General features: G+C 30.8%; 1 protein-coding gene and 1 long non-coding RNA gene across 4 annotated transcripts in view; both read left to right on the top strand.

The window, feature by feature from the left end:
• Positions 1-24,361, top strand: part of LOC123271586 (neural cell adhesion molecule 2-like) — a 449,338-nt gene that overhangs the window by 40,488 nt on the left and 384,489 nt on the right. The gene's annotated exons all lie outside the window — the stretch shown is intronic.
• On the top strand, positions 340-22,828 carry LOC123271657. Of its 2 annotated transcripts, none has more exons than XR_006510944.1 (3): positions 340-573; positions 20,701-20,703; positions 22,816-22,828. It is a non-coding gene; the product is annotated as an uncharacterized LOC123271657 (long non-coding RNA). The 2 variants fall into 2 exon arrangements; XR_006510943.1 differs by lacking the exons at positions 20,701-20,703; positions 22,816-22,828 and adding exons at positions 6,249-6,251; positions 8,673-8,684.

Genomic DNA, 24,361 nt, shown 5'->3' with positions numbered 1-24,361 from the left:
CTCAACCCTGGCAACCAAGCTTGGCCCAACCATGGCAACCAAGCTTGGCCCAGTCATGGCAACCAACTGTGGCCCCATGTTATCATTTCAGACTTCCACCAAGGCTGGGCCAACCCTGGCTTACAAGCTTGGGCTAGAGTTTTACAGAGTTGGGCCAAGCCTGGGCCCGTTGTTCTTTCCTATATGGGTACATGCAAATGTGCGGTTATATGTCAAAAATTAATTGATATAATTAATAGAATGAAGAAAACTTTTTAAAGAGTAAATTTTGATTTTTAAATAGACTGCATTTATAGTTCAATTTAGTATCATCAAAAAGGTCTTAAGTGCCGATCCCATCTTTTACTCGCGTCGCACTCATGGCGAGAAACGGTACTATCCTTGTTGCACTCGTGATGATAAAGCTAATTGCAGTTTTATGTTTTTCTCTTAAACAAATGAGAATTTCGAAAAAACGCTCAGCTATAAAATAGGTAATTAAAAAATCTATTACGTAGCTGAGCGTTTTTTTCGAAAATCTTCTTTGTTTAGACGAGAAATGAAAAGCTGCAATCATAGGGACCGGCTCTTAACGTGAATTTGAGACTTTTCACAATTTTATATGCGTTTTAGTGATATTCACTTAGTTATGATAAGTTTGTGAAGGATTTTTTAATAGTTTGTTGATTTACAAAAATATAAATTTGTCCATAGCTTGGAATCATTTTCTCTCAAGACGTTCTCACAGTATTTGTTTTGACTGGAATTGTTTTGTCTGGAGTTGTTATAAGCAGTTTTGTTTTGACCAAGTCAATTTTTTCCGAATTTGTTTTTTTCGGGTACCAGTAAATAAGGTAATTTGTAAATTTAATAAATAATTTCAATAATCGGAAGAGTGTAAGTGTAAGCGAACAAAGAGTTAGAAAAATAAACAGACACTCGGAACGTAGCAGCATATTCAGTAGGAATATAATTATAATAATTGTAAGAGTAATATAATATAATAATTGTAAAAGAAAGAAAGAAAGGAAAGAACGACAAGAAACGAGTGTGAGAGAGACGGCCAACGGGCCAGTGACAAGATGTAAGTAGAGAGAGTAAGCACGAAGCTGTAAAGAAAAACAGCAAAGTAGACTACAAGTGTAAAGAGTATATAGCTCAATATTGACCACGAGATAGTTAGAATGCTTATACCTCGTTCTCCGGAGTGGTGGTCAGTTCAGTTCGAGTTCATGAGTAGGGTGGTCCACCTAGCAAAGCTGTAGAGTGGTCCTTTGATGATAGTTGTGAATCAGGATAGGTACGGTGTTAAACGTGAGTACTGAAGCTAAGTATCTAGCGTCATCATACCAAGAAGCAGGCTAATTTACGCAAAAATCAGGAGGTTAACCCTTGGTTGAGAAGGTCCTTCTCATTGGAACACCTAGGGTGAGGTTTAGGAATTTACCAAGGTCTTTGGCGAGTGCGGTGTCTCTTTACACTTGCGATCCACTCCCTTAAAAGGAATCAGTGGAATTTCACTGGTTCACCAGTAGAAGTTCACTGTTTCCAACCAGTGAATACAATGTCACTGGTGAATCAGTGGACAAACCAGCGCGCATGCGCGCAGATGTGTTTTTCACTGATTCAATCAGTGGATTTCACTGATTCACCAGTGAAATTGCATTCACTGGTTGAAATCAGTGATCTCCACTGGTGAACCAGTGAAATTCCACTGATTTTTTTTAAGAGAGCAGGTGTCTTCTGGATTGATAGAGAATTTTCTGGTCATTAGCTAATTTATTAAGACTTAAGTATATTTATTTGTGTTGGTATGATTGTCCTGATAAGAATTTTAGTGAGACATGCGGAAGAATCAGTTCGAGGCGAAGTTGGCTTTCCGAACTTAGGCTAGTCCAATTCGGATCTTATTTGTTTTAAATTAGGTAAGCCGGTTATTGGTATGCCAAAAGAATTCCACATTTGGATGTAATCTCGTAATACTCTGGTACTGCCTAAGTTCGGCATGCTATGGATTGCTTAACTAGTGCAAAATATCGGTAACCAAAGGTTAACCGAAGTTTGGTACACCAAACTCGAGCTCATTTAGGGAAACTTGTGGCAAGGCCTAAATTCGGCATGCAATCAATTACCTAACTGGTTATAAGAATATGGTAACCGAAGGTTAACCAAAGTTTGGTATACTAAGATCAGGCTCTCGTCGGCAAACCTGTGGCATTGCCTAAGTTCAGCGCATCATGGATTGTCTAACTTGCATGAAATAACGCTAACCGAAGGTTGTAGTAAGAATTGAATTATATTAGTGTCTTTATTCTTTAGTGTACTGCTTATATTTTAGTATTTAGTTTGTTTTTAATAATAAAATAGATACAAAATGAATCAATAAACTCTTATTTTTATCTGTGTTACGTAATCTGCCACCTGAATCCTGGAATGCAGTGAGCTTGAGCACGGAGGAAACCGTCAATAAAATCGTACTTAAGACTTCAATCCTTCCGTAACGTCGAAATTTATAGATTTATAGATTGAATGAATATCACATAAATATTTCATTGATAGAAAAGTCTCTATAATTTCTAAATTCTGCTAAATAATATTGACATTAAATTTTTTTTTATTAACTGATTTATTTATTTTTTACTTATTTTTATGATAGAATATTATAGTATGAATGCTTCGAGTTTGTTCATTTCTGACAGAAAGTAATGCAAAAAATGATAAAAAGCTCTCTTTGTAACGAAAAAAAAGAAAGCTTTTAGAATAAAGAATAAAGAAGATTATGTATAATACGGCCATATATCATGTTTCAAGTCAAGCTAATTATTATTTAGTATTTTTGCTAAAGTGAAAGGATCATTATCTACATCAAAAGATACTTTGCTAATAAGATAGAAACGAGAAATGTCCAAATATAAAGCTGTTTCTACGACTGCTTTGACTCATTCATTTGAAGCTTACTCTCATATTTATCGTTAGTATCATTAGTATCATTAGCATTACTAACGAATATCAGACAAAATTTTAGTTTGTTTATAATTTATGATTAACGATTGATAATTAATAATGTAACTGATGCTACGATTAAATTTGGTATCATATAAATACTTTAATTATAATTTTTTTTTCTATTTCTATGGGTTCCTAGTGTATAGGCTGTTTATGCACCTTTACACCCCAAGCCTTTCTCAACATTAAAGATTTTGCTTGGTTACTGCTCTTTATTTTTGTGGCTGTGGCCCGACTTGTGCTCTCTGTACCGTATTCACCCTGAACCACACTTCTCAGGCTGTTGGAACAGAATCATGGGGAAACCGCAGAGAAAACCCATGATAGTACAGTCGGAGCTGGACTAAGTTTACAGTGATTGATAAGGAACTCTTCTTTATCGACCACTGGAGCATTCGGTCCTTCTCCTAGTGTGCAGAGATCCCTCGTGCTAGCCAACGCTGACTAGAGTGGTCACCCAATTAAGTTGCAGCTTAACTGGGTGATCGCCCAAGTCAGATGTGTGCCGCCCAGCTATCTCTGCCACTTTCAGAGGCTGGCAATGTAACGCACATATTTTCAATTATAATCACTGAAAAATATTGGTGCGTGCCGGAATCAAACCCGGGTCCCACTCTTTCGAAAAGCGGGCACCGAGCCGACTAGGCTATTGCCTGCCTCCTACTTTAATTATAATTATAATTAACCTAATGAAGTTAAAATTAATTGAATTCGATCAAAATTTGAGTATTTATTAAATATATATTAATTTATAAAATGCCTTCTAGTCTGACTCTCAATACATATTATTCACTAATATTATTATTGGCTTATGCTTTTGGGTTTTATAAAGCCAATAAATAAATATTTATCTCTATCAATTTATTAATGGCTACTACAATATTTCATAAATTACACTGTAAAAAAAAAATAATAGTTTAAAAAAACTAAAAACACGCTTTTTATAGAAAACCAAACTAAAAAATATAAAATAAATTTTAATAAATTTAAATTAAGAATAGTGTTAAAAATTTCAATAAATATAAATTAATAATAGTGTAAATAAAAAATATATTTTATTTTAAAAAAAGCGTGGTGTGCAGGGTGTCAATAGTCATAAATATTTTATTGACAGATATGAGTAGAGTGATTATCATTTTGATAATATCTTAAAAAGCACCCCACGCTTTTTAAAATAAAATACATTTTTATTTACACTATTATTAATTTATATTTATTGAAATTTTTAACACTATTCTTAATTTAAATTTATTAAAATTTATTTTCTATTTTTTAGTTTGGTTTTCTATAAAAAGCGTGTTTTTAGTTTTTTAAACTATTATTTATTTTTTACTTTTTAGTTTGGTTTATTTATAAAAGCGTGATTTTTTAGTTTTTTTAAACTATTATTTGTTGATTATCAAAAATATTCAGGCGCGCAAATTACCCACGGAGAGTTACATACTGACATACTGACATACTGACATACTGACAAACTGACATACAAGTGAAGCTAATATAATTATTTTATTCTCACTAATAAATAAATTACTTATTTTTTATTAAATTAAATTAAATTTTCAATAAGTAATTTATTTATTTATTAGTGAGAATAAAATAATTATTTATAAATATTATAAATACGGGGAATCAGAGTTCGATTTCGGAGAGGGAGCCTGAGAAACGGCTACCAGAACCAAGGAAGGCCGCAGGCGCGCAGATTACCCACGGAGAGTTACTGACATACTGACAAACTGACAAACAAACAAACTGACATACAAGTGAAGCTAATATAAAGCGTGTAAAAACCGGTGTGAGTCCATGCAGTGTACGGTGTTAAAAATTCCGGTGTTAAATTCAACACCGAAATCGGTGTAGCAGTAACACCGTTCGCGGTGTAAATATTTTTTTTCGGTGTTAAATCGGTGTTATAAATTTTCCGGTGTTGATAATATTTTAACTAACACAATTTTTATAATTAAAGTTTTTATGTTTAATAATTAAAAATAAATAATCAAAAAAAGTTAATATTTAATTTATAAAGTTTAAAATAATAAAATATTAAGTAGATAAAAATTTTTAATTAAAATAAATACATGATAAAAAATTTTGATGTAAAAATGGACCCGGAGCACTTTACACCGCCGTGTAGTGTGAAATAATGGTGTGAAATTCTCTCGATGTAAATTTTCGATCCGTGTTACTTTAACACCATTATTAAAGGACAGTTTTAGAACATCATATAAATAATTGGAAACTCCAAAATAGTGAATTTTAGTAATTATTTCATAACTTTCAAGTATTTTTCTTAAGATTTTCGGAATACTTCTAAAATAATTTTAGAATCAATGCAATTTATTTGAAGTAATTTAGTTGAAATTTAGTTCTTAAATCTTATGTGGAACCTTTTTTGAATAATCTTAAAACATTTTTTTAACTATTTGAGAAAAAATTTTGAATACTTTTCAGTCATTTTTCGAATATTTTTGAGACAACTTTGGAACATTTTTCTTGGACAGTTTTAGAGTGTTTTTACAACAAATTTAAAACATTTTTACGATAATTTTGAACGTTTTTTAAATGATTTTCATAGAGATAATTTTTTTTCCACAGCTGTAGATTTGTCCCGAAATTAATGGATGAAAAATTTCTTGGACAATTTTAGGACGTTTTTGGGACATTTTAAAAATTTACAAAAATTACAATTTAAAAATTAAAAAAAAAAAGCAATGTTATCAAATTATTAATTTATCATATTCAAAACATCCATTATATTGTGAGAAACATCATGGTTACGATAAAAATAATTATTATATTGTTCCTAAACATTTAATATTGAAAATATTATTTAACTTGTTGTATAACATTCATTAAATCGATTTCTGCGTAATTTTATAAATTGAAAATTCTTAAATAAATTTTACTTGTCTCATTTTGATAAATATCGAATATTCTACTGTTACACCGATATTACACCGGTTTAATACCTAATTTTTAACACCGGATTTTTAACACCGTAAAAGAGCACCGCTACACCGGTGTTAATACACAGGTGTTATATAGCGGTGTTAAAATGAGTCCATTTTAACACCGCTTTTTTTACAGTGTAATTACACTTTTGATGCACGAATTATTAGTGTTTACTTTATACTGATGTCAAATTTTCATTTGGATTAATAAATCCATCTCAAATGAAATTGGTTGATGTTTAATTTCTCAACTAATGATAGTAGTATACATTTATTCCTCGTCGTAATTTATCTGGGAAACTTTTGAAACTTTAGTTAGTAACACATCTCGTTAGTCATTGCAGTACTAAATAGAAGATTGATAGTTAAACTTATGTAAGAGTTATTTTATAGAACTAACTTGTTTGTTTTTAATCATTTGATTTTTTCCTTTCAATGTTTTAAGTAAAAAATATTTAACCAGACATCAACGGGGAATACTTGAAGAAGGATGCAACCATTTTTATGCTAATAACTCCGATAACTAAAACTTCTTTCTTACCTCCGATTTGCTCACGTCTTATATAAATTTAAAATCAGAAGAAATCCCAGAGTATTTTTCTAACAAAATCTATGAGTTTTCGTAGATTACTTATAACGCTGATTATTCATGAATTTGTTTGAATACCAACTAAGCAGATATATAAATGAAAAAATTTGATTTTTCATTTTAAAAATCGTCAACCTTCAACAATGCTGGATAAATCATTTTTATCTTTATTACAATGTCTCAGTATAAGTAAATTTTAATATACGAAAAATTTATTAAAATGAACCGAAAAACTCATATCGCTATTTTAAATTCCTGATAGAAAATATCACGAACTTTGATTTGCAATTATTTACACTGTGAGAAAGAAAAATTATCGTCCAGAAAAGGATTTCTTGACTCAAGAATTTATTAAAGTAAACTATCAATATTTAGTAATTTTTTGACAAAAGAAAATCAATATCTATCTTTATTATGAAATATTTTCCGTTATTATAGTAGGTAAGCAAACGACAAGCTTCACTTATATTTGATAAAAATTTTCTTTGGTCAATTTGAACAATTCTTCAAATAAGAAAATATATTCTCAAAAATTATCAATAATTTAAGTCTTTCTGGCAAGCAAATTTTTTCGATAGAAGTATTTTTTTTTTTTTTTTTTAGTGTAATATTAAAGATTTTTTTGACTGACTCTTCATAATCAGCCGTAAAAAATGATTTTTGTTCATATATAACTATACTTAACTATATGAGTGATTCTCTGTAAGGATTTTTTTTGCTGTCCCAGGCATTTTTTTATTAGAAAAATTGTTATTTTGTTACTAAAAAAAATTAAGAAAACGGTTGACCCAAAATTAAAATTTTAAGATTAAATTTTAAGTTATTCGTCCATGATATGTAATTTGGTCTGTAATGTTTATAAACTTAATTAGTTAACTAACAATCTTCTTCAATAGAAAGTACTGAAAATTAATTTGTTTCATTATATTCATTAAACCAAAGTTTGTCCCAGGCATTTTAAGAACAGTCCCCTGCCAGAAGTTCAAAGCCAAAAAAAAAATCCAGCTTGTTATTTTATCTTTTGTAAGGTTTGTAAGGACCTAACTAGCCTTGAGTTAATAACCATAGGGCTGTTAGCGCTTTATCGCCATTTTATTTAGTGTCAAAGCACCGTTTGTGTATGATAGTTTTGTAGCCCTTGTTAATTTTTTTTCGAAAAAAATCAAAAATAATTTGGTCGGACAATTTTGTACAAATTTAAGACGTCTTTACAGAGAATCACCCATATATGAAAATAGAAAAAAAAATTATTAAAATTCAAAAATTTTTTATTTTTTCCGAATTAATATACGTCAATCGGTAAATCGTATTAATCAAAAATTGATTAGCAATTGATTATATTAAAACTAATATCAGATAAGCTCTTCAGGAAAATAAAAGAAATGATTTTTATTTCAGAATGATTATATCAGACTTGAAATGAGCATATCAAATCATATTATGACGTATAAAACCAGATACAGTCTGATAAGCTCATATATGGCTTGAAATGGTCAATTGCTATATCATACCGAATATGGAAATATTAGGCGATATCTAAAATTATACATGGACATATCACCATATTAGGCCTATGAGATTTTTCATGGGTAATTATAATGTAATAAAAATAGTACATAACAATCATAAGCAGCTGATTAATTTTTTTCGTTTAAACTTACTAAAATATTTTTATAATTAAGTATAATGTGTGGCTGAATTAAATGCAAACCTAAAAATTTTAATCAACCTTAGTACTACACAGTAAGACCAAGTGAAATTTCATTTCATGACGAATATGCTTGGCGATTAATCTCGCGATGTTGATGGAGAACGTGCAATTAGACGGTTTATTTATGGTAGCCATTCGTCATTGCGTTTAAGCGGTCAACAGATAGTGAAGTCGAAACCCCGTGTATAGTAAGTCAAGGGATGTACAGATATAGATTTGTAGCTCGAGATAATATTCTATATATAATTAATTACGGAATACTTTTGTTTAGAAACATAAAATAATTATACGAATATATTCAATATACATTTTACGATACATAAATATATGTATTTTTTTATAACATGAATCTTTTTACTAATATTATATATGAAATTTTTATTTTACGTTAATTGTTGAAACAAATTGTATTTTGGCTGAGCAATAATAAAGAGAAAAGAATAAATTTAATAATGGGCTGAGAGTAAAAAAAAAACTTGTGAGATAAGAGGAAATTTTAGAAACAAGGAAATGCAAGAAAAAAGTAACTATGGTATTTCTTTTCTCCGGTTGAAAATAAAAAAGTAAAAATAAAGAGTAGTGAAACTACGTCAAGTTTGCATTTCATGTAAGAAAAAATAGCTACGATGACTGCAAGCTATGAATATAAAAGATATATCTACATTATTCTGAATCCTGAGTAGTACGGAAAATTTAAAATAACTAACATTAATGTAGAATAAATAAAATAAATTCTTGTAATTCCTAGAATATTCTTAGTAAAGTGTAAGTTCTTCTCTTTTACAAATTATTATGATTTTATTCTTTTATCTTTTTAAATACTGAATTATTTTATCAATTACAAGATAATCTATAGATAATTTTCCGACCAAATGGAGTGTTAAAAATTTCCAACAGAGGCCGAATGATCACTGAATTGTCTCTTTACAAAAATGTTAAAATTGAGATGTTCTAAGACAAAAAAATTTTATTTAAATTCTTCAAAGTAATTATAATCGATAAGGAAGATTATCACTAATTAATATTAATCATAATCATAAAAACTCATCTTTTTAAATATATAATAGGATATCAATAAAAATTACAAAAACAAGTTTTCTTAAGAATAAAAAAAATGGAAAAATTGCAGTAATATTTTTTTATATTTCTATACATAGTGTGATATAGCTATATGAGAAAATTGTGATATAGGCTTCAAATGATATTTGAATGGAAAAATCATCTAATTAAACAACAAATTATATAATTTTTAACCTGAATAAATATTTTCTACGCGGAAAAAAATAAATAGTAAATGCAACATGTTGCAGTCTTGGTAAATAAACACGATGAAATCATGTTGCAGCCACATGATTTGTTATGTTTCGGCTACATGACAATCATGTTGCGGTAACATGATTTGTCATGTTTCGGCTATATGAAAATCATGTTGCAGCCGCATGATTTTCTTACGCTACCGCAACATGATTGTCATGAAGCCGAAACATGACCAAGCATGTAGTTGCAACATGATTTCATCATGTTCATTTACCAAGACTGCATCATGTTGCATTTACTATTTAATTTTTTCCGTGTAATGATTGCGGAAAAATTTTTATCAGTGCTTAACTTTTAATAAAATATTTTTTCAGGTATTTTCTTGGTAGTATAAACACAATAATTTTCTCCGATTATAATAACCATCTCCCTATAGGGATAATATATAATTTTACGAAAATGTCTTCTGTGATTTACCGGAATCATTATTAAGATCTACCCTCCGTGAAATTCTAGTTGTAATAATTAAAGGAAAAGTCTTTTTAGACATGAATGATATATAGTGTAGAAACCGATCGTAACTCGGTTTTGTTATTTAAAGGTATACTCAGAGTTGAACCACGTATTGCATTATATCGTTTATAGCTGACAGGATTTGGGTCTTTGTTTTAGAAAAGATTGCTTACCCTGAATGCAGAATGCGGTATTCAAGATGTTATATATAGATGATACAATGTAGAAACAGTCCACCCTTGTTTACTATTCTGAATTCAACTTATTCTTCTTCGCTGGTATTCGCGCGTCTCACTTTGTTGTCTTCGCCGAATTGTCTTCAATACCTACATATTTATTAGAAACTGTGGTCTAAGCCATGTATGTTTCTGAATACGTGTTCGGCGTTACCGATGTTGTCAGCCGAAAACTCAAAACCACTTCGCTCCTATTTTTCCTCGTCATTTTAACACCACGTGCGTTCGTACGCGGATTTTCATATCATTGAATAAATGAGATAATATTTTGACTTGCTAAATTTCAGTTACATCTATATTTGCTCGTTAGAAATGAATATTTCATAAATACGCTGGTATAGACAAATATTGAATAACGTATCACCTTGATTACAATCATTGTCATTTTTTTTTTTTTTTAATTAATTTTTGTTATACTCGGGTCAAAAAACGCATGTTATAAATGATGTCTGTTAACTGTGCAAAAAAAAATGTTAATTGATTGTAAGTTTTACACAAAATTTATAATTTTAAAAAAATATACTCCACAATGAAATTGAAGTAAAATTATTTGCATTTTCTCATAAAAATACACACACATCATCGCGAAAACATTCAGGGAAATTTCCTAGGACCTCAAAACATCGAAATCTGATGAAAACTCGATTTTCAAAAAACGGGGTAAAACCAATAATAACCTCCCGATTTTTTTAGCGGGAAGTTAAAAAACAAGCCAAATTTCATAAATTTTTTTTTACACTTCTAATGCAGATTCAAAATTGAATAAAAGTTTCATGTAATTATTTTCTATCTTTCAATAATCAAACTGAATTTCCCAATAACATTTTTTCGTCTTCATACAAAATGTTCCTTGCTTAATTTTGCGATTTATTTCTTATTATTATTTAAAATAAGAAACATTCGAACTACCCTCAAAGTAGAAATAAAAAATCAGAGGTATCGTTTGATGTCTAAATATTCATTTCTCGCTTAATGTAAAATGAAATCCCGTCAATAACATTAATTAGTTTTCATTGCATCTTAAATGTAAAAAAAAAATTACTCAGGTCGTATCGAAACCTCTGATCTCTGTGTAGACATGTTTAAACTTCTTACTCAGAAAAAAAAAATAAAAAAATTACTCGTTGAATATACATGAATAAGAGATGTGATGCATTTGGTAAGAACCCAAGGGTATTCGTTAATAGATTTCGCAAAGTTGGACCCCTTGATAGTATGATAGCTAAGTAAATGTAAAAAAGGATTTCATATAGTTATTGCCACAGAAATTCCACACTGTTTGATTAATATTTGGAGAGAGGGCTATTCCACAGCTAAAAGCGTGTTCGCTTGAACGCCTACAAGCTAGTTATTCACGAGTAAACAGACGGTGCTTGAACTACCTCGATGCGTTGTTTACTTTATCCATCCTATTAATATTGCAGGTATCCTCTATCTAAGTTTGGAATCTTGAGGATATTGATCATATATTTTTTTTTTTTGCTAAATTTTATTAAATTCACTTTTAGATTACATAAAAAATCTCTCATTTATTAATTTATATAATAATAATAATAGTAATTAGACCCCGGACTTTCGCAGTTGTTTAAATGAGCATTAATATGTTTCACCTCAAATTTGATTAAAGAAAAAACGCGAACTTCCTGGCTCTATTACTAAAAATGATAAATTATTTTATATAATACTGATTCGGTTAGCGAAAAGTAATGAAATGTTTTGACTTATTACGATCGTTTCGTCTATCATCTTTCAAAATCTTTAGAATACTAGAGCAAATAATAAATTATAATTTAATCTGAATGTAAACTGTTATAAATTATGCAATAAATATCATATCGAATTTTACGACAATTTTACAAATGTCAATAATATAAATATTAAATTACTTAAATATTAAATATTAAATTAATAATATAAATATTAAATATTAAATAATAAATTTACGTTCATTAACATTATTCCTAGTGTGAAAAATAATAATGTTTTATGAATTTTATGGTCTGGTTGTTAAGCATAATTTTTATGAGCTATGTTATTTTTTTACAGTTGGAATGTTAATAAAAATTAATTTCAATAACTCTCATTCATGCATGAATTTCATGGAAGAGACGAATAACTTTGGATTTCATTTAATATATAATTCGTCAAAGCTATCTCTGTAATAATGTATTTCGTTTTTAATTTTATTATAAGGTTGAAAGAAATCATTTTCCATAACACTCTTAATTTTTAAATAGACCAAATCAAAAATAAATTACGCTTATAAAAAATTCTTCTTCAAGTTTTTAAAAACATAATTTTTAAACTAAACTCAGGTATGATTATTGAACGCTGTTTAATATTTACTGATTCTATAAAATCAAAATGATGAATGTCACATTTTGATAATAAGAAAAGGATTAAAAATGATAATTAATTATTTAGAATATTGAATAAACTTGTTCAAATTCAAAATAAACGTTAAAAAAATTGATTTATTAGTAATTACGAGGATTGAATGTTAAAAATTTTTAATAGAACAGTCTTTTAAGCCCTTGGGTTCATTTCCTTGCTGGGCAGTTGGTATTTTACGCTCGAGAAGTACATATTGATCGAAAATTTAAAGTCTGCATCGAATATAGAACTGAAATTATTCAATGTTTGCCTTTACAAAAAGGCAGAATAAAAAAATATTGAAAAACCCAGAACTAATATTTAAAAGGTGAAAAGTATTGAAAAAAAATTAATCTCCTTGGTGATGAAAATGGAACAGGTGCTTAGTATTTCATTTACAAATGGAAAAATTAAGTTTAATAATCAAGTTAATAACTCTCTTCAGACTCACATACGTCCGCATATATAGACTGTTCTCATGGTTTACTAACATAGTGCTATTTTATTCAGTTTAAAATTTCACGTGTACACCGCTATTCACTGCATGTTAGGAACAGTCAGTACAAACATTTTTATAAATTTATCGACAAGCATCCTACTTTACATGTAAATAAAATATTAGACAGTCCTATAATTTATTAAAAAAGGAAAGGATAGTAATCCTTCCAACTCAGTAAAAAAATTTTCGTTATTGCTTAAAAAATTTGTTTTTCTTGCTCTCCTAGCCGAAAGTACGCTCTTCCTGGCAGCAATTTACTCCAGGAAGAGCAACTTTTATGGCCTGCTCTAACGCATGCGCGCTACGCATATTTTCTGGCTCGGCAGCACAGAACCTCGCTTTCTTTCGTATTTCTTCGTTTCGTGGCGCGACCGGCCTATACAGCGAGTTTCAACTGTATATATATAACAGTCACAACATCGTCTGTATGTGACATGTCAGCGGATAAACTAACCAAAAAATGTCAAAAAAATAAAAATAATTTTTAACTAGATCATTGTTAATGAACTATTTAATAATAATACTGCACAAATAATTTATATAAAAAGTTTAAAAAATAAAACATAATAGTTTTGTGAATTTTATTGCCTTTTTTTTATATTTTGATAGTTAGTAAAGCAATGTTTATAAAACGATCCATGTACTCTACAAACTTGTAATAACTTAATTTCAATCTTTCTTAGCCGTCGATTACTAATTAGAAACTAATTTTTAATCAACTTAAAAAAATAAATTCTGTAATTAGAATGAGTTTAAATATTTGTGACCAATTCTGTGCATGATATCACTCTTAATCAGAGCATTTGTTAGTAAAGTTTAAAATAACATTTTTTTTCAATTTATTAACTTTTATTTTTTTTTTATACCCGCCCCGACCAGCAAAGCCTCGGCTTTGCAAAAGTCGGGCGGCGCCCCCCTCATGCCCGGCAAAACCTCGGCTTCGCCTCGGTTTTGCAAAACCCCTTCCCCGAGGTTGCGTACTTTCGGCTGGAGAGCAAGAAAAATAGTATACTACCCATGACCAGAATGTTGGATGCTCTGACGTATGTGATATGATGGCCTCGGCCATTATATCCCATACGCCAGGAAATCCAACTTTCTGGCCTTGGGTTGTAATAGTATATTACATACCTAGGCCAGTAAAATAAGAAATGTATCAGATCACATGAAATTGTCGGCCGAGGCGAAGCCGAGGTCGACAAACATGTGATCTGAGGCTTTCTTATTTACTGGCCGAGGTGTGTATACTATTTTTCTGTTCGGCGTAGCCAGAAAGCGGTAACTTCGTTTAGCGCAGCGGCCCGAAAGTTGACGCTTTCTGGCCGGAGGACAGAAATATACTATTGTAGTGAATAGTATAGTATAGACATTTCTGTAAGGAAAATTTTTTATTGTGTATTCAGAGTCGATTAAGTATAAAAGTGAATAAGTTAAAATTTTATTGATGTCATCAAAGTTAAAGAGTTAGGAGTAGTTAAGTTAATATATTCCTCAGTTAATATGAATTTATAATTTAAAAATAAAAAATTTAAAAAGTGGTTAATCCTACCATTTATGAAAATTAGCCAAATAAAATTTTTTCATGATTGAATATTTTTGAAACTGCTCGATCGAAACTAATATTTAAAAAAATTTCAAATCAAAACTTGCTTATTCAAGGATCTTTTTTTCGGAAAATTTTAAATTCGATATGAGGCTTTTAAAATAAAAGCAATAAATAATTAAAATTTATTAAAATATTAATTTTACTGAAAGATATTTTATGTACTTCTTAGCGTAATTTCGTATAATTTACCGGAAATTAGCGTTACAGATTGAAGCTTTAAAATTTATTCACCTTTTAGTATTGTTTAAATTGTATAAAAAATCTTTATTTACACTTTTATTCTTATTAACTACCTGTTAAATATCAAATTCCAGCAGCCTAACTATTTAAAACTCTGCATCCGCACAATATTAAAAATTAAATTTACTTTTCTTTGTTCATAAATTAAACTATTAAACTTTGTTTTAAAAAAAGAAACAACAAAAAAGTTATAGAATATAATTAAAACCTTATTAAACGCTTCCATCAAGCTCTTGACATCCTTAACATAGACAGAAACAAATTTAAATTAATTTTGTGATAAGTTCAAAGAATGGAACTATTTATGAGTGGTCGAGAGTATGTTAAAGAAAAATAAAATAAGAATAAAAATGAACAAAAGAAAAAGTTCTTAAGTATTACAATTTTAATAAGCCAGTCTTTTTGCAAGTTTCGGACCGGGAGAACAGTAGTATAGAGCAGAGAGCATAACAAGCGCGTCCACGAGGGGTTAAAGTGCAGATTAATTTTTCACTTCCGGAGCGCGAACTTCGGCGGGATTCTGTCATCAAGCGTTTTTCACTGAAAAAAATCTTTGTGAGAAATCTTTTAAAAGTATTTGACCTCGACAAGCAGCTTCCATCCGGAACCCTCCATTCGCGTCGAGTACTATGGAACGTTTTCTCTCTCTCTCCTTCTTTCTCTCGCTCTCTTTTATCTCAATCTTATCCTCACCAGCCACTAGCTTCCGTTTTCTACCCAGCGTTTCATCTTGCCTCTCTACTCTTCTCTTACAAAACTCGAGATGCTAAGAGACAGGTTCGCGGAAGCTAACTCCGAGAAAAGAGAAAAGATGCTCTAAAGAGTATGCAACTATAAGATCTTTATTCTTGACAAAGCGCTGTGTGCTCGAGTCAACTACCTCTGCTACCTTGCTTGAACAAAAAAAAACCAATTTTATAAAATTACGTCTAACTAATAAGATTTGTTGGTAATTGAGTTTAATATTAGACTTTAATATTCTTTCTATTTTACATTTTCTTCTTTTATGTATTCAATATTATGGATCGTATGCAACGGGGATTATTCAAGTCGAATATCATATCCCACAGGAAATGTCTGATTTTAATGTGACTGGCGTTGAAGCTTCTTTTTACTATAAATTAGATTATTAGATTTTATTTTTAGAATCTGCAGAATGGGACGCTTTCAAATTTCTTAGTTGTCGATTTTTAGTTCTCAATGAAACTTCTATTCCTTGATAAATACTGAAATAATTACCTTTGCAAAAAAAATTCTGATTTAAAATGAATTTAATATTGAAATTCATATTTTGACACAAATATGAATGAGTTTTGAAATCAATCCAAATTTAAAATTGATTTGTAGATAGAAATTAGTATGCCTGTAGAACTTTCGATCCTGATTCAGAATTTTAACACACTTAAGAATATTTTATACATAAAATGTATCCTAAATATTCTTGTCTCTATTAAAATTCTGAAGCATGATTAAAAGTTCTATATACGTATTAATTTCTATCTACAAATCAACCTCAAATTTGGACTGATCTCAAAACTAATTCATATTTGTGTCAAAACATGAATTTCAATCTTAAATTCATTTTGAATCAGAATTTTTTTTGCACGGGTATATTACGCCTTTTGAAATATGTAAAAATAAACCAATAAAATGATTTGATAAAATTTATTAACTGTTAATAAATTATTGAAAAATGTACTTCTCTTCCAAAAAAATGTTCAATAAAAATAAAAATAAATTTTTGTTATTTTTAACGTATGAATTAATTATTTTATAAATTATTTTATCAGTGTAGTTGTTATCAATACGAATTTCATTAATTTTTAACTTCTTAATTAAAAAATGAATTATTTTTAAAAATAAGAAGTTATTGATCTCAGTTCAATTTGAAAAAAAAATTGAGTTTTCATCAGATCTCCGCGTCTTGACATCCTAGGAAGTCGTTTTGATTTTTCCCGGTTGGACATCCGGCCGTATGTATATATATAATATATATATATATATATATATATATATATATATATATATATATATATATATATATAGATAGATAGATAGATAGATAGATAGATAAAAAATTTATTTGGCTCTGGAACCTAAGCTCCCTCAAAGCCATCAATATTTAAATTACATTGGTTTACATAGGTTACAAGATTACTTAACTAATTAAAGGTTTACAATTAGATTTAATTTCAAATGTTATAAAATCTAAATAGATTATTTAATGCAAACAAATAACTTAATTTAAAGTCATAATAATTCTACAAGAAAAAATATTTAAATAAGATCCAAAATAAAGATTACAATTGTTAATTGTCATGTTCAAAAAAGTGATTGAAGCAAGCATTTTTAAATTCAACCAAATTATCTACAGCCACAGTCTCAGCTGGCAGTGCATTCCAGATACGTATGCCATGAATTAAGAATGAATTATCATACATGACACAATTAGCCTGCGGTATACGAAGATAGTCTTGTCGGACATCACCTCTACGCAGTGCTACAGGCAAAAAGTCTAGTTTTGAGCCGAATAGCTGCCGATAATTTAGTCGTATTTCCTTATAAAACAGACAAGCAATTAAATAATCTCTTCTCGCTGCAAGCTTTAGCCAACCTAACTTTTGAAATATGGAGTAACATGTTCATATTTTGGTACTTTATAGATATACTTTATACGACATCTTTAGAACGAATCATGCAAACGATTCAGACGTATGACACGATGTTTAAAAGGAGTTATTGAGTTTTAGATCTGATTGAATTTTGAATCCAGTCGGGCGAGCTATTTTAAGATATTCAGAAAATAATAACCTAACAAAAAATTTTTATTAATTTTTTTAGAGATAACATACATTTTTTGATTAATTAACTGAAGACATAAAATTTTTTAATTCAAAAAACTGCGTCGAATGTCATGAAAAAATTCAAATTTAGTGATATCTATGAATATAAAAATATTGCATTGATTTTGTTTCTAAATGTATAGAAGAGTGCGTCTATGTTTACCAAATTCCAAAAAAGATGCAGAAAGTATTCTCTAAAAATAAATAACACCTTGATGAATTATTACTTGCGATAGTATTATATTAAATTGTTTTGAATATTTATATAGCGAAATTTTTCTTAAATTATTTTTCTTAACGGCAAAATGAAACAAAACTTCAAGCCTCTACGCTAAGCTCGTTATTCTCATTATTGAAGCAAGTAATGAAAATACCAGGAAAAGCAATTAAAACTAATTGTTGAAACAAAAGTTATATCAAGAAAATAAATACAAGGTCTAACTTTTATTACGAGTAATTTTTCATCTCATTATTCAATACCATTGTCTGTGTTTAGAAAAAAAATATTGTAACAGAGATAATGTCATTTTATTTTAATGAAGTTAACAGCAATTATAGAACCTTTTACTTTAATGACTTTAAATAATTGGCTATTAAATGAGTATTAACTAAAATAATATTACGCTAAGAGGTAGTTTAGTGTTATAGCTGAAACAAGACCTCGTCTTGTTGCAGCAACGATTTTTTCCCGTATAACCATAACCAAACTCATTAGGTAAAACCTTGCATAGATGGCGATGTAACCATTTACCAGGAAAAAAAAAAAAAAGATTATTCGTCAGAGAGAAAATCGAAACCTTAGAGCTTAGTGTTTATTGTGCTGCAAGGGTTCAGTGTCCGAAAATTTTCAGCCAGCTTTTTTTTTGTAGTGGTTGGGAACACATTGCCGTGAGAATTTTCACTTACTGAGCTTGGTTATGGTCACAGCACTTTTTTTCGTGTACCATACTATACCATTTCATAAAATTAGAATAATCTAGAATGGTTGCCGTCACGACATCGGTCATTCAGCGTCGAGTGTCCCATATACATTTAGTTAAAAGTTATACATAAACCTCGAGCTCCTAAATAAATGACCAAGTGTAAATTTTATATTATATATTAAATTTTAAACTTTGCATAGAAAGCAGGTATAGCTTTATTCATACCACTATCATTCAGAAAATTGTCGTTTGATTTTTAAAAATTATTTTTAACGATGAGACCCGAGCTGAGTTGATATTTATTGGTTGAAGATTACATTACAGAAATAATTTACATAAATTATCAGCGAAAATCTAAAGCTATCATGTTACTGGTTTGAAAATTAAATCTGCAAAATAACGATTTTCACTCAAATTGATGATAAAATAGTTAAAAACAAAAAAAAAGTCGCTATCGACTAATCAAATAAAGGTTTAAAATAAATTAACTAAAAAAAAAAAATCCACATAATTCGAGTTATTTTAATTAAAAGCTACAATACCCGTAGAAAAATTTTCTGGCAAGGCTATGTATGTTTATAATACATGTCTTGATAAAAACATTTATAATTTTTTAATATGGCCTGATATATCTTGATCTAAATAATTTTCATTACAGGACATATCGGAAAATTTTTTTACGGGTTCATTACTAATGCAACGCTTCATTTGCAATCGGGAGAGATTTCATTTTTTCGTCTCTAGCCTAATTAATTATTCTGTATAGTCTAGACAGAATATACATAGGAAAAAATATTAAATTTTCTGTAACATTTAGATATTAAAAAAAAAATAGCTAGAAAACTGTTGGAACTTTTTTTTTATATAAAAAAAGAAAAAAATTCAATAGTCCTGTAAGTTTAATCCCTAAAGCTTTTATATTGAAATTCTCTTAAATAAAAATGAATGGTTGTTATTTATAGCACTCCACTTCCATAAGAGTTCATGTATTTGATTCTTTAAAGAAAAAAATTATAATGTCTATAATAATAAAATGGATTATACCTTGTATTATCAAAAGTATATCATTAGATGATTAATATTAAACAGTACCAGAGGCACTATTCTAGTTCGTAAGTTAAATACAACGGATGATTATTGATCAAAAAGGGAAAAGCTGCAAAACAGACGGGTAATTTTATTTAAAAACAGGTTGTAAAATGTACATAATGTACAATCGATGAATAGATGTACTACCCGTGAGAAAATTTTCTAACATGGCTATATGTGGCCAAATTTCATATCGGGCCATGTATAAGAATAAAAAATAACTCTTCAATTTTTTATTACTAGTAATGTGTATATAAATTAACAGATCAAATTAATTAACAAAAATTAGTTTAGTATAAATATGGCTGTCTAACCTGATGTAGACATATCAATTCGTATCACAAAATACCAATTCATATCAAGCCATATATAGCCAAATTTATCGATATACCGCTACTTCACGTATGAATCCATGTATTGATTCATCAAATTTTTTGAGTAAAATTTTTTCACGATTAAAAATGAATTCGGTGCATCAATGTCACTTAATTATATTAATTAGTTAACATTCAATTAATAAATACATTCAGTTACTGATAACATTTTTTTTTAGAAGAAAAAACGTTTTTCCTAGCAGAACATAGTATCTAACTTTATAACTGGCTTATAATAATAATAATGATGATGATAATAATATTTAGATAATTACCAACCATTGAAAAAACAAAAAAAATGATAAATTATGTTATTGAATATTTTTTGTTTAAAAAATTTTAAATAAGTATTTTTAAAATTTAATTTTCTGAAATGGACCGTATTATAGAGATTATCAAGAGATAAATGATGTATAAAGTCCAAATCAATCCATACCATTATAAGCTTAGGAAATGTTATTACATGAGGCTTACGGTTAGACGAGGTATTATATCAAATATATTACTATATCAGTGTGTAAGGTATATAAGATTACCTCTAGGTATAGAGAGAACAGTCACTATTCTCTATCTCTGGGCAATCGTCCCATTAACGGAAGTCCGTAATAGGCCCGTAAAACGGACGGATATGGTTGGAGGTAGTTTGTGTTGGGATGGTTTTGCCCGTATAATCCTCAGGCGTTAGATGAAATGCTCTTTGTAAAATATGTCTGGTACCGGAAAAGATGCTGGTTTCGTGTGATATGTGAATGCGTACTATTTATATCCTTGAGATAGTGCACCCCATCAAACAGAGTATAACTACAATGTTAGAGCATACCGAATGAAATAATCGTTAACAAAAAAAGCACACGCTGCAGAAAGCGACTTTATGGACGTGTCCAATGTGTATATTTCTATCATAAAACCTACTTTCAGTGATCGGTCATTAAAATATCAAACATTTTACTTGCCTTTTTTTTTTTGCTGAAAATGGATATTTTTTTTCGCTATTCCAGCGTATCTGTAAAAAAAGGCGTCATCCATAAAAATTAATGATTTGTCAATTTACTGATAAAGTTACCATTCAAATGCTGTGACTTGCTGATATAAAAAAATTCACCCGACCTTTTTTTGACTTGTATATATTTCATTCCGGGAAATTGTTGATAATTAAGCTTGGGAAAATTTTATTCAATCCTATTTTATTAGATTCAGTTGAAATAATAACTAATGTTTTCAATATTTTTCCATGTTTTCCTGTGTACCCATGAAAAATGTTTTTACAAGGATTGATATATATATATATATATATATATATATATATATATATATATATTATAACGTTAAATCTGCGAGATTTAAGGGGTTGGTGGGTGGTCTCTTTGAACTAAACTACAAACGATATCTTTAATAGGAAACCTAGAGATTTAACCCCAAACGTTATACTTCCGACTCTCATACTCCCGCGAACTGCCTCATCTATAACCGTAAGGACGCCAGATAATTTTATTTGCGAGAAATTACCAAAACTCAAAGAACTGTAACAATAAGGCTGGGAGCTGCAGCAGAGAAGGCGGGTATACTCGGTGTCGCTCAGTGTGTGGATTGTGGAGAGAGGGGGTGATCCGGTTGCACGTTGGGGAAACGTGTGTAAATCAAGACGCTGATGTTTCGGATTGATAGCTGATTTATTAACAAAGTCCCAAAAAAAAACTTAACAAAACTTTAACTATAAGGGTTACAACAAAACAGATACAGGAACTTAATTACCGGAAACTCGAATAAATATAACCGTACAGAACTCAATATAACTTTTAGCTAGAAATACAAAAATTAAATAATTCTAATTACATTTGATTCTTACTGGAGCGATAACCCAATTAAAGTATAAATATCTAAAATGACCTGGGGCTTCAAAACATACCCTTCACAAAATCCTTAACTCTCTTAACCGTACAAAATAAAAACTCATAAAATATACCTTAAACTAAGCATCCTTCTTACTTTACTCAAAGAAAAGGAATAAATTTAAAACGTACCGCAACAAACGTTTTACAAGAGGACTATTCCCCAGAATACGAAATTAACTCGACAGAAATAACATAAATTAAATAATACCTTCTTTCCTTTTCCCGAGCCAGGATCGTCCATGGTGGCTACCTCTCCTGGAGCCGGTATAAGTAGGGAATCGTAAAAGGATTTTACAAGAGGTTCTAACCCTCAAAATTAACACTGACCAAAGGCTTCCACAGGCACAATGGTCCGATCACACCTGTGGCCTGCCAAAATTAACGTGGACCAGCGGTACTCTCGGCGAGGTTGGTCAAGTCTCGTCAGAGATACCAAAACCACCACAAGGGCAAAATTACTAAAACCGATTCCTACTCACACCTGACTCCTCCCATGTTGGAGCGCCAACATTACAGCTGGACTTCCGTAGTCCACCAGGAGTCTCAAAAGGGCTAGTTACCTAGCATCCACGAGGCCGGGTGACTTATTGTCCCGCTCCACGGCAACGTAGACTCGTCCACAAGCTCGAGACGCCAACTAATAACTTTACTCTTTACTTTACCTTACTCACACAAAACTCAATCACTTTCCTCATTATTACTCTTAAATCTGTAGCTATAACCCAAACGACTCGAAGCTAATTAAATAATGAATTAAATAAACAAAAGAAGAGAGAATCTGTAGCATAATCGTCTCTGAAGACGAATAAAAATTTATCGAGAACGCGTCCATCCTGGACGAAGACTGAATAATTTTTCTGTAGCGTCTAACCTGGACAACGGTTGAAGACCGACTATATAACACGTCCGTCTCGGACGGCGGTCGAACTCGAACTCTCTTGATCGATGATCACTCCTCTATCTTACTGTAACTAATTCGCGAACTAATTCCCCAAATCCTGTATTACCGCGAGGCTTGATATCGCGGCCTCCTACTTTACCTAACCCTGTAACTAACTATCCACAATTACCATAAATCAATAAAAAAATTTTAAATCGTTCTATTTACAGTATCTTGGGTTATCGCTGTACAATATTTTTGAACTTTTGAGCTAGTGCTCGATGTGACGCTCAGTTGTCACAGACCCCATGTGAAAAATAACGTCACAACCCCTTTCCCCCCGGGGGAGGTCTGAGTCTACCGGGTCTGCATTCCGCTTCCTCTGATCTTGAACTCTGCTTACTGGAACCTCTTCTTGAGCTGCTTCTGATGTTGAACCACTTCTCAAGCAACTGGAACTTTACTCCACCTCGGATTGGCTTAGCGTTAGTGGACTTGCACGTTCTTTTGACTTGAACTTGCAAAAACTTTTTGCAGTTTTTGAACTGCCTGTAGCTGTCGTCTTACGACTCGTGGAGCTTGACTCCTAGATCCAATGGCCTACGGTAACGTAATCGCCGGAGCGAATACAACGGTACTGTAGCTTGAGGGACTTACATGGCAAGTCTTAGTCTCTTGGAGGAGATTTCTCTGCCTCAGACCTCCTGGGTGCTTTTCTTAACTGTTCCCAGGGAACATTGCCCCCATATTCCTTCTTATACGGGCCCATGGCTCGCCATTTAGGGCCGCATGCTGGACACGTCCGTGCGGTCTCGTTGGCCCGACCGCACATCTGGCAAAAGATGTGCCTTGGCTCTGGACAAGAGCTAAATGGATGGCCTTCTCGTCTGCAATTCCAGCATTTTCTCGGCTTCCCCATCCATTGGAAGTCTGTACTCTGTCGCTGTTGGGCTAATCTACTTTCTGGAACTCGTCGATCTTGGAAACGTCTTGGAATCTGGTTTTCCAGGATCACTGGAGACTCGCATGATGGATCACGAGCCCTCTTCAGTCTTTCTTGAGCTGAGTACGGTCTGGGACTTGACCGGTATTCGGATGAGGAGTAGGTGTTAAACCTCTCCTTAGTTGGTGGAATTGGTGGGGTCATCGGGTTCTGGAGCTCTTGCTCACTCCGGATCAGGCCGAATCGACTTCCTGGATACTCTGGTCTCTTGGGGAGAGTTGGTTTCTCACTCGATGGTAACGGGTCCTTTGAGTGTTTAGGGATCGTACCTCGGCTCTCACCCTTAGACTGCTTTTCCTGGAACTTCGTAGATTCTGGAGCGTTCTTGTTTTGTACGTTGTTTAACGTTCCTTGAGCGTTATTTTTGTTCTGCAGGACATTCTCTTTGTCGTGAACTTTT

The sequence above is a fragment of the Cotesia glomerata genome, linkage group LG1 (genome assembly GCF_020080835.1).
Source record: "Cotesia glomerata isolate CgM1 linkage group LG1, MPM_Cglom_v2.3, whole genome shotgun sequence".
NCBI lineage: Eukaryota > Metazoa > Arthropoda > Insecta > Hymenoptera > Braconidae > Cotesia > Cotesia glomerata.
The sequence above is the reverse complement of the archived record's forward strand: the minus strand, read 5'-3'. Positions and strand labels throughout refer to the sequence as shown.